At 34.0% G+C, this 16,089-nt stretch overlaps 1 non-coding gene across 1 annotated transcript; it reads right to left on the bottom strand.

Annotated features, from left to right (window-relative positions):
* Positions 1-15,600: 15,600 nt before the first annotated feature.
* Positions 15,601-15,706, bottom strand: LOC132069048 (small nucleolar RNA R71). Its single transcript, XR_009417618.1, has one exon. It is a non-coding gene; the product is annotated as a small nucleolar RNA R71 (small nucleolar RNA).
* Between the last annotated feature and the right edge of the window lie 383 nt (positions 15,707-16,089).

Here is a 16,089-nt window from a genome sequence, read left to right as displayed (position 1 = left end):
CTCACCCCACTAACCATGGGCCTGCCCTGGCCCAAATTTACCTGACAGCTTTAATCCGAACATACCAAATTAATCAGATTCCACAAGAAAATAACCTTCATCGCTATATATCAAGAGAGAAGCAACAAGACAGTGGGTTTTGTTTCCTGAGATGGGAATATGATCTAACAATACTATCTACAAGAGAAGCAACAACCTTTGTCGCAATTTTTAAAGTGTCCAATAGGAACAAACTTAGTTCGGAGCCAAAATGAAAAATTGTGACAAGTTTGAGGGGTTGCATATGTACTTAGCCTTCTCATTTTCAAGAATTATCACATAAAAGTCATCACATAAGAGTCTTAATGGGACGCAATCCTAACAAAGGGGTTACGTAGAAAAAAATAATAGAATGTCATATCCAGGATTAAAGCCTATGATCTTAAAAAAAAAAAAAAAATTGAACCCCCTTTACTACCGTATTTAAAACCTCTCATATGTCAAGGAAATTAAATAACTTATCTATGTACAAAATAAATTTGTTCCATTTAAAAGCAATACAAACATATATGCAATTAATCTGATGATTAAACAGACCATGCTATCCGAATTCTTACTATAAAAAACAAATCATCAACACATAATAAGTACAAACGATAATGATTAATTGTAATTACAATTCTATCCTACGAGATACACTTGCGAAAGATTAAAAAAGTCTATCGAGATTTCGTTTTAAAAATTCGGCTTCTATAATAGTACTAATCGTCATGCGCGCATATTGCACATGTATTTTGTTAATTAATCCAAAATCAAAGAAGATAAAATTGTGAAAGACTTTTACGCTATTATCTTAAGAGAATGTAAGTTTATTTTTAAAAAAAGGCAACCGACTTGTAGTAATATTGAAGTTCAAGACGTAATTATTGTTGGAAATCTTACGGAAAATACTTCATCACGAACACGGGTAGGGACTTTTCTTCATCACGAACACTTGTAGGAACTTCTTTTACACTTGAGGAAAATGCTTGATCACGAACAATTGTAAGAATTTTTCGTAGCTTGAGGCACATCCAATGGCAAGCGTCCTTAAGGATATTTCTACCCGGTATGGGTGTATCCCCAAGATTCAACAAGCTCTTCTAGTACAAAACTAAGAGCCAGAATCTAACAAAGATTTATCTCAAAATAAAACCTAGCACACAAAAATATGGGAGGAAGAACTTTTCTTGATGTATCTCTTTTCTACATCCTTCAACAGTGAAGCAAAAGAAATTATATAAGCAAAAACCAAACGGGCAGAGGGCAACGTTCAAATTTAAGGAATATTAAAAGCCTTAAAGGCTAGCTATTCAATGAGTAAGAATTGATAAATGAGTGAATACTCATTTAACACAAATAAGCTAACGGAACAATGGTCGAAGGATATTTGTTCTTGTGATAAGGAAAGAGATTAATGGATTAATAATTAGTCATTAAGGCTATTCAAGAGCAATGTCAAATTTTTATTACAAAGACGTTACTCGACTTTGGAAATATTCAAAGATGATTATTTTCTTTTTGAGATATTATAATTATTTTTATAACAATTCCCACTATCTCAAAAGAATAATAATAAGGAATAGAATGAAATAAGAAGTTTCTTTGGTTTTCATAAATTAGTATAATGTGTCAAGTCTGGTGTCTCGTAGACTATGAACCATACCTAGATAAAACAAGATTAAACTTAAAGAACAATTGGTGAAGTTTAGAACTTCTATGAATCAAAAATTCTTTTATAAGCCTAGGGTCTTATTCTATCACATTATATTCGCACAATCTTTGTCGTTATCGCGGTTTTGCGCTGCTGAGGCCGTGCGCGTGTCCTGGTATTCATGAGTGCTCTAGAAATCTGTCACAATTTCATAGAAGCGGCAAATTTCCACACTCATATAGGGCCAATCATCAAGTGTGTGATACGCAAAGCAATACACCACCTATAAAGGATATGAATTGGATTAAGAGTTTATAACTCGGCCTTCACTTTGCCTTGCAACTTGCACTATATTCACACATCATAGGAAGGGACATAATTTTTATAGTGCACTCTTGATCAACAAATGACTTGTTATTACTGCCACATGAACCTAATTCATGGGATCTCCAATCACATAGGTTGGGTTACCATCATTGTTGATCTTCTCAAATTGACTAAAAAAATTCCATTCCCTCGATGTTTCTTATAGTCTGTGAATTGATCAGATTCACCTCCAACTTCACATAACTTACATAAGTAATTTCATCTCATAGCAGCTGCTTTAACACATTATGTCTCAAATACATATGTCTATTTTTGCCATTCAAAAATTTATATTTCACTACAGTTATTGTCGCTTGACGACCACAACATATAGACACAAAAGATGTTGGCTTTATTCCAATTGGAATACTCACTAAGAGGTCTCTTCAACATTTAGCATCATCACCAACCAACTCCAAAAATTCACTATATTTAGTACCATACTTATAGTACCTTTCAAATATATATTTTTCCAAAACTGAGGAGCATAACATTATAAGACACCCCCACACTTTCAAAGATTTCAATCTAAACATAAATATATATAGATGAAAATTTGCGAACATCTTATCATCTCAAAACGTCTGGTAATATTTGAATATAATGAAGACCATAAAACTCATCAAATGGCCATTTAATTTGTCAAACTAAAATTCGACGGTCACCTTTTTTTTTTCTCATGTTTAATAAGAGCCATTAACGCCAATAAAACTAATCATTCAACACAAAAGAGTCAATGTGATGAACATCAAATTCTTATCTTAAATTCAAATGTAAAAACGTTGCACAACTATTACATTTAAAACCATTCAAATGATTGCGGACTAATATAGTATCCAAATAACGTATACAATTAGGCATATAACAAATAATGATTTCATCATTAATAAAGATTATTCAAGGCGATTTAATATATTAAATGATATATTTAATAATTTGAATAGAGAGACCATTCTTTCAGTTTGGTAAGTTTTTTAAAGCTACGCTTGAATTGTAAAATAATGCTCCATTAATATAATATTAAAGTAATAAATCTAGACAAAAGCTCGCGAATATCAACTTTATCTATTTCAACAAGAGAAACTTGAACTTGTATTTTCTTATATAAGAAAAACTAATATATCAAGTCTATCTTACCATAAACTAAATGAAATAATCATGTAAACACAAGTACTAACATTTTTCACCTTGGAAGATTTTAGGCACAAAACAAATCATGATTACAAAATTCTTTGCCAATAAAACATTGTTTTTTGGTTAACACAATTATCGAGGTCCAAAATAAACTTTACCCCCACTTTTCCTAATAATCTCATAGAAATTAAATTGGTTTAAAAAATCTTAGGAACATGCGTGTCCCACCTCGGTTAATGTCAATGTTTTTAAAATATGTAAGCCCAAGAAGAGAATCTTTCATCTAGCACTTGAGTAATTAGAATCACCAACATAAAATTTTCTCAATTTAAGTGTAGAACACAAAATTATTTTGAAGACAAATAAAGTGCCTAACATCACCATATTAAATAATAAGATTCGCTTAAGAAATTATCACAATCATCATTAGGTACATTTTATGAGATGTCATTTCCTAATCTCTTTATATTGAGGCATGGTTGTTTACACATGGATTGTGTTATTTTCACAAGATTTATTGATTTTGTGTCACTTACCACGCTTTTCCAAATATGTCACAAAATATTGTCATTTCCAAGACATACATGGTAGTTCTCATCTTCTGGCGTTTCAAATACGTAAGTGCATGGTTATCGACATTTCGTCTAGGAACTTAGCAAAGAGAGTAGTCGGGTTAACAAGAATATATTGACGCCTAAACAAATTAAAATGTACTCACCGATTTACCAAGTGCATCTCATTGCCTCTGCAGTTCAAGTATTATTTACGCTAGATGGTTGAAATATTATAACCGCATTCTCCTCAAGTAGTTAGGCCAGAGAAGATTGTTGGAAATCTCTACGCCGAAAATACTATCATCAACACGCAAGACTTTCAGAACAGGTAACTTTACCAGCGTTGTCTGATCACGGTCACTCAGAGAATTTTCTCGTATTTTCAATGGCACGTTATTTCACGGCATGGGTGTATTCCCAGATTCAACAGTTTCAAAATTCAGGAGCCGAATCTAACAAAGATTTCCATTCAAAATAGTTCCAAAGACACAAAATATGGGAGGAAAGAATCCTCTGATGTATCTTCTTCCACAGCTGAAGCAAAAGAAATTAAACGGGTAGGGTACTCAAATTTAAGGAATATTAAAGTTTTAAAGGCTACATTTCACGTGTAAGAATTGATAAATGAGTAACACTCATTTAACACAAATAAACTGAACGGAACAATGGTCAAGGATATTTGTTGTTGTGATAAGGAAAGAGATTAATGGATTAATAATTAGTCATTAAGGCTATTCAAGAGCAATGTCAAATTTTTATTACAAAGATTTACTCGACTTTGGAAATATTCAAAGATGATTATTTTTCTTTTTGAGATATTATAATTATTTTACTAATAATATACGAGAACAAGAGAAAAGAGTTAATTTTTGAAATTTACAGGCAAATTTATGATAAAAAAGTTTTATAAAGAAGCAATGATATTAAATGAACTTTACACTTTTCAAGAAGAAATTAAGTTGTCTTCAAAATGAAAAAAAAAGAAGAAGAAGAAGAAGAAGAAGAAAATTTGTTGATAAACTGCAAGAAGATAGAATTCCTATAATAAAAGTTAAAAAAAAAAAAATATATATACATGGAAAACACTAGCTATTTTTAAGAAGCAATGGAATTTGTCTCCTGTTCCTATTGAGACAAATTCCATTGCTTCTTAAAAATAGCTAGTGTTTTCCATGTATATATATATATATATATATATTTTTTTTTTTTACCTTTTATTATAGGAATTCTATCTTCTTCTGGTTTAATACCGATATTTTTGCAACAAATCCTTTCTTCTTCTTCTTCTTCTTCTTTTTTTTTCATTTTGAAGACAACTTAATTTCTTCTTGAAAAGTGTAAAGTTCATTTAATATCATTGCTTCTTTATAAAACTTTTTTTTATCATAAATTTGCCTGTAAATTTCAAAAATTAACTCTTTTCTTGTTCTGTATAATTGTTATAAAAATAATTATAATATCTCAAAAAGAAAATAATCATCTTTGAATATTTCCAAAGTCAGTGTAACGTCTTTGTAATAAAAATTTGACATTGCTCTTGAATAGCCTTAATGACTAATTATTAATCCATTAATCTCTTTCCTTATCTCAACAACAAATATCCTTCACCATTGTTCCGTTAGCTTATTTGTGTTAAAAATGAGTATTCACTCATTTATCAATTCTTACACATGAATAGCTAGCCTTTAAGGCTTTTAATATTCCTTAAATTTGAACGTTGCCCTCTCCGCCCGTTTGGTTTTTGCTTATATAATTTCTTTTTGCTTCACCGTTGAAGGATGTAGAAAAGAGATACATCAAGAAAAGTTCTTCCTCCCATATTTTTGTGTCGGGTTTTATTTTGAGATAAATCTTTGTTACATTTGCCCTAGTTTTGTACTAGAAGAGCTTGTCGAATCCTGGGGGATACACCCATACGGTGAAATATCCTTAAGGATGGGCACATTGGCATGCCTCAAGCTACGAAGAATTCTCTACAATTGTTCGTGATCAAGCATTTTCCTCAAGTGTAAAAGAAGTTCCTACAAGTGTTCGTGATGAAGAAAAGTCCCTACACGTGTTCGTGATGAAGTATTTTCCGTAAGATTTCCAACAATCTTAAGGATATTTTTATACTCTATTCTTACGGAGAATAATACGGTTTATAATATTTCCAACAAGGCATCTAGCGATAAATATTACTTGAACTATCTGGGACAACAGGATGCACTTGTGGAATCGGGTTGGTCCTTACCACAAGTTTGGTCGGGACGCAAGCATGTTGTCGTTGGCATGCCTTCTTGCTGCGTGTTCCTAAGGCAAGGGAAATGTCAAGAACTATGCACCCGTGTTTGTGAAGCACCAAGAAGAGGCTGAGAACTTTATATGTGCATGTCTTGGAAAGGCTAATAAGGTATGACAATATTTTATGTTTATATTTGGAGAAAAGAAAACGTGGTTAGTTGACACAAAGTCAATAAGAAAATCTTTTGTGAAAATAACTATAATTACATGTGTGGCAAACTAAGCCATTATATCTCTCAATGTAAAAGAAGATTCTGAGAAATGATAATCCTGCTAAGTAAAATAAAGGCTAAGTGATGATATAATTGTTGTATTGGCTTCTTAAGCGAATCTTGTGGCTAGTGTGAGAGATTGGGTGTTAGACTTTGGTGCTACTAAGCATATTTGTGCTAAAATAATTTTGTGTTCTACACCCAAGTTGAAGAAAAAGAATGATTGATTTATGTTGGTGATTCTAGAATTACTCAAGTTCTTGGAATGGAAAATTCTCTTGAACACATATTTTGAAAACATTGACATTAACTCGAAAGTGGACATGCATGTTCCTAAGATTTTTAAACCAATTTAGTTTCTATGAGATTATTAGGAAAAGTGGGGGTAAAGTTTATTTTGAGCCTGATAATTGTGTTAACCAAAAACAATGTTTTTATTGACAAAGAATTTTGTAATCATGATTTGTTTGTGCCTAATATCTTCCAAGGTGAAAATGCTAGTACTTGTGTTTACATGATTATTTCATTTAGTTTATGGTAAGATAGACTTGGATATATTAGTTTTTCTTATATAAGAAAATACAAGTTCAAGTTTCTCTTGTTGAAATAGATAAAGTTGATATTGCGTAGTTTTTGTCTAGATTTATTACTTTAATATTATATTAATGGAGCATTATTTTACAATTCAAACGTAGCTTTAAAAGCTTATCAAACCAGTTGAATGGTCTCTCTATTCAAATTGTGCAAAGTTGTAATAGAATATTTAATATATTAAATCGCCTTGAATAATCTTTATGTGGTGTTAATGATGAAATCATTATTTGTTATATGCCTAATTGTATACGTTATTTGGATATTATATTAGTCTGCAATCATTTGAATGGTTTTTAAATGTAATAGTTGTGATGCTTTTACATTTGAATTTAAAGATAAGAATTTGATGTTCATCATATTGACTCTTTTGTGTTGAATGATTAGTTTTATTGGCGTTAATGGCTCTTATTAAACATGAGAAAAAAAAAGGTGACCGTCGAATTTTAGTTTGACAAATTAAATCACCACTTGATGAGTTTTTATGGTCTTCATTATATTCAAATATTACCAGACGTTTTGAGATGATAAGACGTTCGCAAATTTTCATCTATATATATATATATATATATATATATATATATATATATATATATATATATATATATATATATATAGTGTTAGTGCTGCGGAATGTGCAGCCCGATCCATATATGTTAGTATCGAGGAACGTACGGCTTGATCCATAAATATCATATATTAGTGCCGAGGAATGTACGGCCCCATCCATAAATATAATATGTTAGTGCCAAGGAACGTACGGGCCAATTCATAAATATCATATGTTAGTGCCGAGGAGCGTACGGCCCGATTCATAAATATCATATGTTAGTGCTGAGGAATGTACGGCCTGATCTATAAATATCATATGTTAGTACCGAGGAACGCACGGCCCGATCCATAAATATCATATGTTAGTGCCGAGGAACATACGGCCCGAGCCATAATCATCATATATTATATGCATATACATAATGTAAGTAGCATGCAAGAGAGCCTAATAAAAGCCACTACTCAGTCGGAGTGACATAAAGTCGGTGACCTCCGAATAAATTATGAAAGTTCGTATCGATTCCAAAGAAATAACTTAATGACGATAAACATAATAATATGCCAAGAATCAACCAAATAACTAAGACATTAAGGTTTGGAAATACAAAGTATAGGAATGGAGCGAATTTGCTATGAAATGCTCATGTTCATATTCTAGTTGGATTCGTGCCAAAGAAAGAGAGAAACGAACACCTTACGTACCTTATTTATCAAGCTTCCACTCAGGGAATCCTTTACTCTGATGCTCACCCTTCACCCAAACCTATATAGCGGGAAATACATTTTTAATCATGCTTTCATCATATTTTCCATCAACTTATATGTACTAATTATCGAAGATTAATTTGAGTTACGAAATTTGGGCAGCATCTACCCTATATTATCTACTTTCTCCAAATACCAAGACAACTCCCAAACAATACCAACAACAATAACAACAATATTATCAAGATTCTACGAGAGAAATATGTACAATTACATCCAAACTATCTTCAAATCTCAATCCATACCCCAATGAACGCCAACACAACAGTCTATAACCCTTATTCTCGTAACTATTCCTAGATCAATATTAAGAAAGAGAGATTCATAGCTTATCCTTGCTAGAATAAGAGGATCTTCAATATTTACTTTGTTTCCAAGCCAACTCCAACACAAAACAAAACTAAAATCGCGACTACACGTTGTCTGGACCTCGATTAATACTCCGTAACTTGAAATTTACTCAAAATCCTCACTTTTATGTGATATATGAGCTCTCATATGCTTTCTGAATTTTCTAGAGCTTTTTAGGGAATTATTATGGAAAAAAATGGGAGTTTTAACCCTTATATAGTGGGTTAAAGTCGGTGGCAACGTAGCACACGCGGACTTAAGGTCCGGGCGGTCAGTCCCCCGCTCGCTCGCCGAATTTGTAACGTCCATAATTCTCTACTCCGATGTCGTATCGATGAGGGATTTGTTCTGTTGGAAATTAGACTTCATAAACTTCAATTTAGGATTTTGCTTTGCTTCAAAACTCCTCATATACTAAAAGATATTCTTTCTCAAATTTGGATAAAAATTGCCCCTCATTTTTTTCCATAAAATCCAGCAAACTTAATTTCCTTGATCCACTTGCCCTCCAATCCTTCGCACTTTATCGTTCTCGTTGTCTCTTCAACCTCCTTCGTTTACATTCTTATGTGCTCTTTTGTTCAGTACTTACCACATATGATCCCATCTTCTTTTTATTCAGAAATTCTTGTTCTCTTCGATCTCCACGTATCTTTCTTACATTTCGCAGATATCCCAAGCCTTTGTCCTCTTGGGGTTTACTTATACTTACTCTTCCTCCCTTAGATATAACCTCAAGACTGGTTATATTTTAGAATCCTTTACTTTCTATGGCAGTCAAATTAATCTTTGCGGTACTTTATCTTTCAACTAGTTTAACACCGAATTGTCTAGCTTAATTTCTCTTTCCTTCAATTGGACTTCCAACACTTGGCTAACAAACGTTAATTCTTGTACTTATATCAAAAACATCTCAACTCTCTTCTTTAATGATTCCTTTCCTTTAATTTACTCTTAAAGTTTCTGATCCTTAGCTCGGCTAATAAATTAAGGGTGAATTCAGAAGTTTGTCGAAGAATAACCAATATTCCTAGTCATGCAGTGAATTCGAATCTTTTCATTCTTTCCTTTTGTCTGTAACCTTCATTCATCCCTTTTCCAATAAGAGCCATCATGTTGCCTGTTCCATGAGGCTTCATTGTCACCCGCTCGTTCCAATCAAACGCGATATCCTTTGATCATTTCCTTTGGGGTTCTCCTTCTACTTTTAACCTTTGCTCGACTCTCACTTAATAAGTCTTTCCCATAGTTTGATGCATTCACCTGTCATTTCAGTTTATCAATCAAGCGGATCTCTTAATTCCTTAAATGTCCATCTCTTATTTATATCCTTGAATCCTTTTCCTGCAATCTTATCTTCGTCTATTTCCATGACTCACCTTTCGTTGACTTAGTCCCTCCTGTTTCATAGCCCTCTATTTCTCTGCTAGTGGACAACTTTCTTATTCGGCTCCTTACTTGCTTCTCTAGTGCTACTTTAGATTATCGCTCTTAGTACTAATCGATTTTATGTACATATCATTTCAACTCCTTTTTAATGCTTTTGTCGAACTTCTTAATTCCGTACAATGTCATCCTAGTTCCACCTATGGTAGCGCCCAGATAACTTGCAATAGCATTTCCTTGCTAATGGCTTATTATTCTCATTAATTACTTTACTTCAGATTACTCATCCAACGCGTCAAAAATACTATAGCCAATGGATTTATATTCAAATAGGACTCAATTCGACCCATACAACAACCTCAGCATCATCCCTTATACACTTGTATACAACGTTTTCTTATCACTATTGTTATCCCTCATCACAAGATTATACTTACAAGTTACAACATACTAATGATCATATCCCAAGCTAATCTACTATTCAAAATATCTTCAAATCCATGTTTGAATCTTTCCTCCAATTTTCTCTCCTCCAATCTTAACATCATTACAAAATAACTCATAAGCATGAGACTAAAATAAAATCTTACTTAATCACAACTTTCTTTCAATACGAGTGTGCTTCCCTCTTTAAGTCCTTGGCTCTCCCATACCAGCGGCTAATTGAGACTTAACTAGCTTCCATTCTTCTTCAAATATTTATTGTCGTCCCCATACCATTTTACTAGCCATTTCATCAGGACGATTATTTATATGGTCCTATGACATATACTCTCACGATTTAATATAAACGGTGACTTATGATCTCACGACACATGAGATGTTTTCTAGTCTCGGGTAATACTGCTGTCATGCTATCCATAGGCATACTGTCCTCCTTTCTTTTAACGATCATTGAAATTCCTAAAAATATTCCTCTTTCAAAACTCTCACCTCTTCTAGTGCTACGATTTCTCTTTGGTAATCCAAACTGCCCCTGATACTTATTCTTGGTCACTTGTAGGCCTTCTCACTTTTTCTGTTACCTTTTTGGGGTACGTTTGCTGCATATTTAATTGTAACCAAAATTTCTGTGGTACGAGCGATTTGAATCATAGCCCAGAACACAGCGTATTGCATTGACAAAACTTATTCCCTTTGATTTGGTAAACCTTCATTATCGTGTCATGCCTCCTTTCCCATCTCTATCTTATAGTATACTTGCATTTAGTCCATTTTAACTTTTCTTTAGCACATCCTTGCTATATTAGTTCATCTCGAATTTTGACTCCTTCAAGCCAGTACCTTTCCTTCTTCTGTATTTGGGAATATTCTAATTCGTCTAAGAATGTTCTCATATACCAGTAACATTCAAGTATTGACCGTCTTTGGTAGTCATTTAGCCGACCGTAGCAATCCTTCAACTCTTCTAGTCCATATAATGCCGGAGTTACTCTCATCACATAGTTTGACTTATTTCTCTTTTGCTAACTGGATTCTTGTATCAAATCAAATGTCTACACATATTGGACACAACTCAAACCACTTCCTTCCTTCATGCCTAATAGTCCCCTAGGTTAATGAATCAATGGTGACATCGGAATTCATTAGGCTCCTTATAGAATGCCCAACTATACCATGCTCCTTTAGCTGCAATTTTCCTTTATAGCTATCCTTTCACCAGTACCCTTGAGATTCCTCTTACTCTTTATTCCTGATTCCGAGTTTTCATTCTCACGATTTGTCCTTTCTTAATTTAGCTCATAGTGTCCCATAGTTTTTCTTAACTAATTGTTTGTATCATAATCATGCGTCATAATCCTTCTAATGTTCCTCTGATTCTTGCTCTCATCATGAAATTTTAGTAAAATACGCCCTTTTCTTTCTACCATCGTTCATTTCTTATTTCCCTTTACGATACCATAGCTTGCTCGTATGTATGTCTATTCCTCGTATATTCGTCATGTTTCCTTTATAATCGTATCTCTATTCCAAGTCCACTGTGGTATGCCATCACTGTCTACATTTGGCCAACCTTACTAATTTATTAAGATTCCTCTTATCGTTGACGATCACGTAACTTCCTTTAATTAATTTATAACCGCATTTTCTCATACTTTTGTCCCCAAGGTCCTCCTTGATTTCCTTTGCTCTTAAAGTGCTCTTTCCCGTTTGCCACTTAATATTATCTACCTGGAAGTCTACAAAACATCCACTATAAGTATAAACCTATCTTGATCTCATATATATTTATATATATATATATATATATATATATACTTCTAGGGTGGAACTTTTCCGTACTCGTTAACTTCCCTTTCCATATCAATATCTCTTTGTTATCTCTTACTAACCAATCTAATCTATAAATCGTAATACCGTATTTAAGTTTCTAATGTCAACTTTCTTTATGTTTCCACTAGGTCTCAATCCTCCGAAATCTCGGATGCAACTCATTCCAATTTCTTTAATTACTAATCATTTTTCCCTCTAGGGTTCCCCCTTTAAATTAAATTAAGATCATTCTAAAACTTCTCTTTGAAAGCGTCGCATAGTTGTTCCTTCAATCATGACTTACCAAACGGCTGATGGTCACATTTTCCCTTTACTCTTTCTTTATAGACATGCAAACAATTCAATTTGTAAAAATTTCGGCAGAGTTTCCTCTATAATTCTTACTACCACATTTCGCACGACAACCCGAAAAACACATCCAATGCCCCACGAGCAATCACAAATACCCATAATATGTTGCTCAAGTTCTTATATCAACATCTATCCATATTAATAAAACAGGAAACATACCTTTCGAATGAACAATTTCAATTCTCAGCAATTACCTTGTAACGGCATAATCAACTGCTTACCCATGATCAAAACATTTGGGTTAGGATCAGGGACACCATATCCTATGATTTAGCTCTATGGCACGATCTAAGATAAGAAAGAAAGTTCAATGGTTCCTAAATGCACTGCAGCTCATGTTTATAAGTATGGTGTGCTTCACACCCATAAACAAGACTCCACTGGACACGGCTCATAGACCCTCTCTAGGACAAACTGCCTTAATATCAATTTGTCACACCCCACCGAGGGGTATGATGGGCTCCGACCCATAGGCCGGGACCATCTAACTTAATTGTTACTCTGAGCATTATATACCCTAATTCAAAGAACAACTGCATGTAGAAAAGGCCCAACATAGAAATACCCAATAATCCAACATACATATTCATATGCGAACCGACAAGGTCGCTACAATATCACGAGTATCACAAAGCCGGCAAGGCTATCAGAAAAGTATCAATAGCTCAAAATAAGGCCGACAAGGCCATAAATAATATTTAGATACCCCACTATGTCTATGAGCCTCTAAGAGTGTACATAAGAATATGTATTACATACCAGAAAAGTACCCGAAAAATAGCAAGTCGAGTAGTGGCACTTGCCGACACCGCGAGCCGATAAAACACCTACGGGTTTGCTCTCCAATAACAACGCGGGCTTGCGGCACGAAATGCGATTGTCCCGTGCAAGGGACGTCGGTACGGATAAATATACTAAGTATGTAAGGCTTGAGTCAATAACATAAGTAGGATGGAGATATCAAGAGGATAGAGGTAACCTGCCATTTGAGAACGTACAACATATAATGCATGAGCTTAAAAATCATATGCAAGTAAGCGCGCGCGCGCGCGCACACACACACACACACATATATATATAAGTGTTAGTCTTTCGTACACACACATATATATATATAATATATATATATTAGTATCACATCCATAAATATATATGTCACACACATAAATATCATATATATAGTGCCGACGGGAATATATATATACATATATATATATATATATATATATATATATATATATATATTATATATATACATATGTAAGTGTTATGTGGAGAGTGCCTAATAAAAGCCACTTACTCGGTCAGGAACATAAGGTCGGTGACCTAAGTATAAATTATGAAAGTTCGTATCGATTCCAAAGAAATAACTTAATGATGATAAATATGATAATATGCCAAGAATCAATCAAATAACTAAGACATTAAGGTTTGGATATACAAAGTATAAGAATGGAGTGCGATTTGCTATGGAACGCTTGTGTTCATATTCTAGTAATTATACTAAACAAAAGGTAAATAGAGCACCTGTCTTATTCGTCAAGCTTTCACTCAGGGAATCCTTTACTCTGATGTCATTGCCGAGGAACGTATGGCCCGATCCATAAATATCATATGTTAGTGCCGAGGAACGTAGGGCCTGATCCATAAATATCATATGTTAGTGCCGAGGAACGTACGGCCCGATCCATAATCATCATATATTATATGCATATACATAATGTAAGTAGCATGACAGAGAGCCTAATAAAAGCCACTACTCAGTCCGAGTGACATAAGGTCGGTGACCTCTGAATAAATTATGAAAGTTCGTATCGATTCCAAAGAAATAACTTAATGATGATAAATATGATAATATGCCAAGAATCAATCAAATAACTAAGACATTAAGGTTTGGATATACAAAGTATAAGAATGGAGCGAATTTGCTATGGAACGCTTGTGTTCATATTCTAGTTGGATTCGTACTAAACAAAGAGGGAAACGAGCACCTTACAGACCTTATTCGTCAAGCTTTCACTTGAATCCTTTACTTACGATGTGCGCCCTTCAATGTACTTAAGTATAGCCGGAAATACATTTTTAATCATGCTTTCATCATATTTCCCATCAACTTGTATGTAGTAGTTATCGAAGATTAATTTGAGTTATGAAAATTTGGGCAGCATCTCCCCTATATTATCTACTTTCTCCAGATACCAAGAAAACTCCCAAACAATACCAACAACATCAACAACAATATTATCAAGATTCTACGAGATAAATATGTACAATTACATCCAAACTATTTTCAAATCTCAATCCATACGCCAGCAACGCCAACACAACAATCTATAACCCTTATTCTCGTAATTCCTAGAATCAATATTAAGAAAGAGAGATTCATACCTTATCCTTGCTAGAATAAGAGGATCTTCAATATTTACTTTGTTTCCAAGCCAACTCCAACATAAAACGAAACTATAATTGCGACTACACATTGTCTGGATTTCAATTAATACTCCGTAACTTGAAATTTACTCAAAATCCTCACTTTTATGTGATATATGAGCTCTCATATGCTTGCTGAATTTTCTAGAACTTTTTAGGGAATTATTATGGAAAAAAATGGGGGTTTTAACCCTTATATAGTGGGTTGAATCGGTGGCACTATAGCACTGTAGCAGCGCGCGACACTTTGCATCGGCGTAGTGCAGTCTCCTGCTCTGCCTGCCGAACTTGTAACGTCCATAATTCTCTATTCCGACGTCGTATCGATGAGCGGTTTGTTGCGTTGGAAACTAAACTTCATGAAATTCAATTTAGGATTTTGCTTTGCTTCAAAACTCCTCATATACTAAAAGATATTCTTTCTCAAAGTTAAACCCAAATTTTCCCTCATTTTTTTCCATAAAATCCGGCAAACTTAATTTCCTTGATCCACTTTCCCTCCAATCCTTCCGTAGCTTATTATGTGAACTTAAACCCTCGTAACCATAAGATTGGCGCATATAATCTCATATATTCTTAAAGGTAACTCTAGTATCCATAATTAAAACAATCAACATTTATGGATCTCAATGTACAAAACTACGGAGTGGAACATGGTACCCTCCTGGCAAGAAGGCTGAGATTCATGACAAGATTTATGAATTTAAGCAGCGACCAGGGGAACAATTATATGAAGCTTGGGAGAGATTTAAGGAGCATTTGCAGAAAATTCCAAATCATGATTTTCCGGATAACATGCTAATGGAGAAGTTCTATCGAGGGCTGGATCTAGTGACACAATCAATTACAAACAATGCAGCTGATGGTTGTTTTATGAATAAATCTTACCGCAGAGTGACCAACATATTTGGCGGGCTGACTACGCACAATTTGGCTTGGCACTCAAACAATGCTGATATTGTGCCTTATGGTAGTGTCATGATCCAGAATATAGTGAAAGAGAATCAAGATACCTAGCAGACATTGGCTGAGCTTGCAACAAATATTTCCTTGCTAACTAAGAAGTTTTATGATATCCAGATCAAGAAGGTAAATGTTTGCGAAGATGAGTCAGGTATGCCGAAAGGGATGTACAAGGTTCAAGAGGGTCCTCCACGAGGGACCTCCT

This window comes from Lycium ferocissimum, chromosome 8, assembly GCF_029784015.1.
Source record: "Lycium ferocissimum isolate CSIRO_LF1 chromosome 8, AGI_CSIRO_Lferr_CH_V1, whole genome shotgun sequence".
NCBI lineage: Eukaryota > Viridiplantae > Streptophyta > Magnoliopsida > Solanales > Solanaceae > Lycium > Lycium ferocissimum.
The sequence above is the reverse complement of the archived record's forward strand: the minus strand, read 5'-3'. Positions and strand labels throughout refer to the sequence as shown.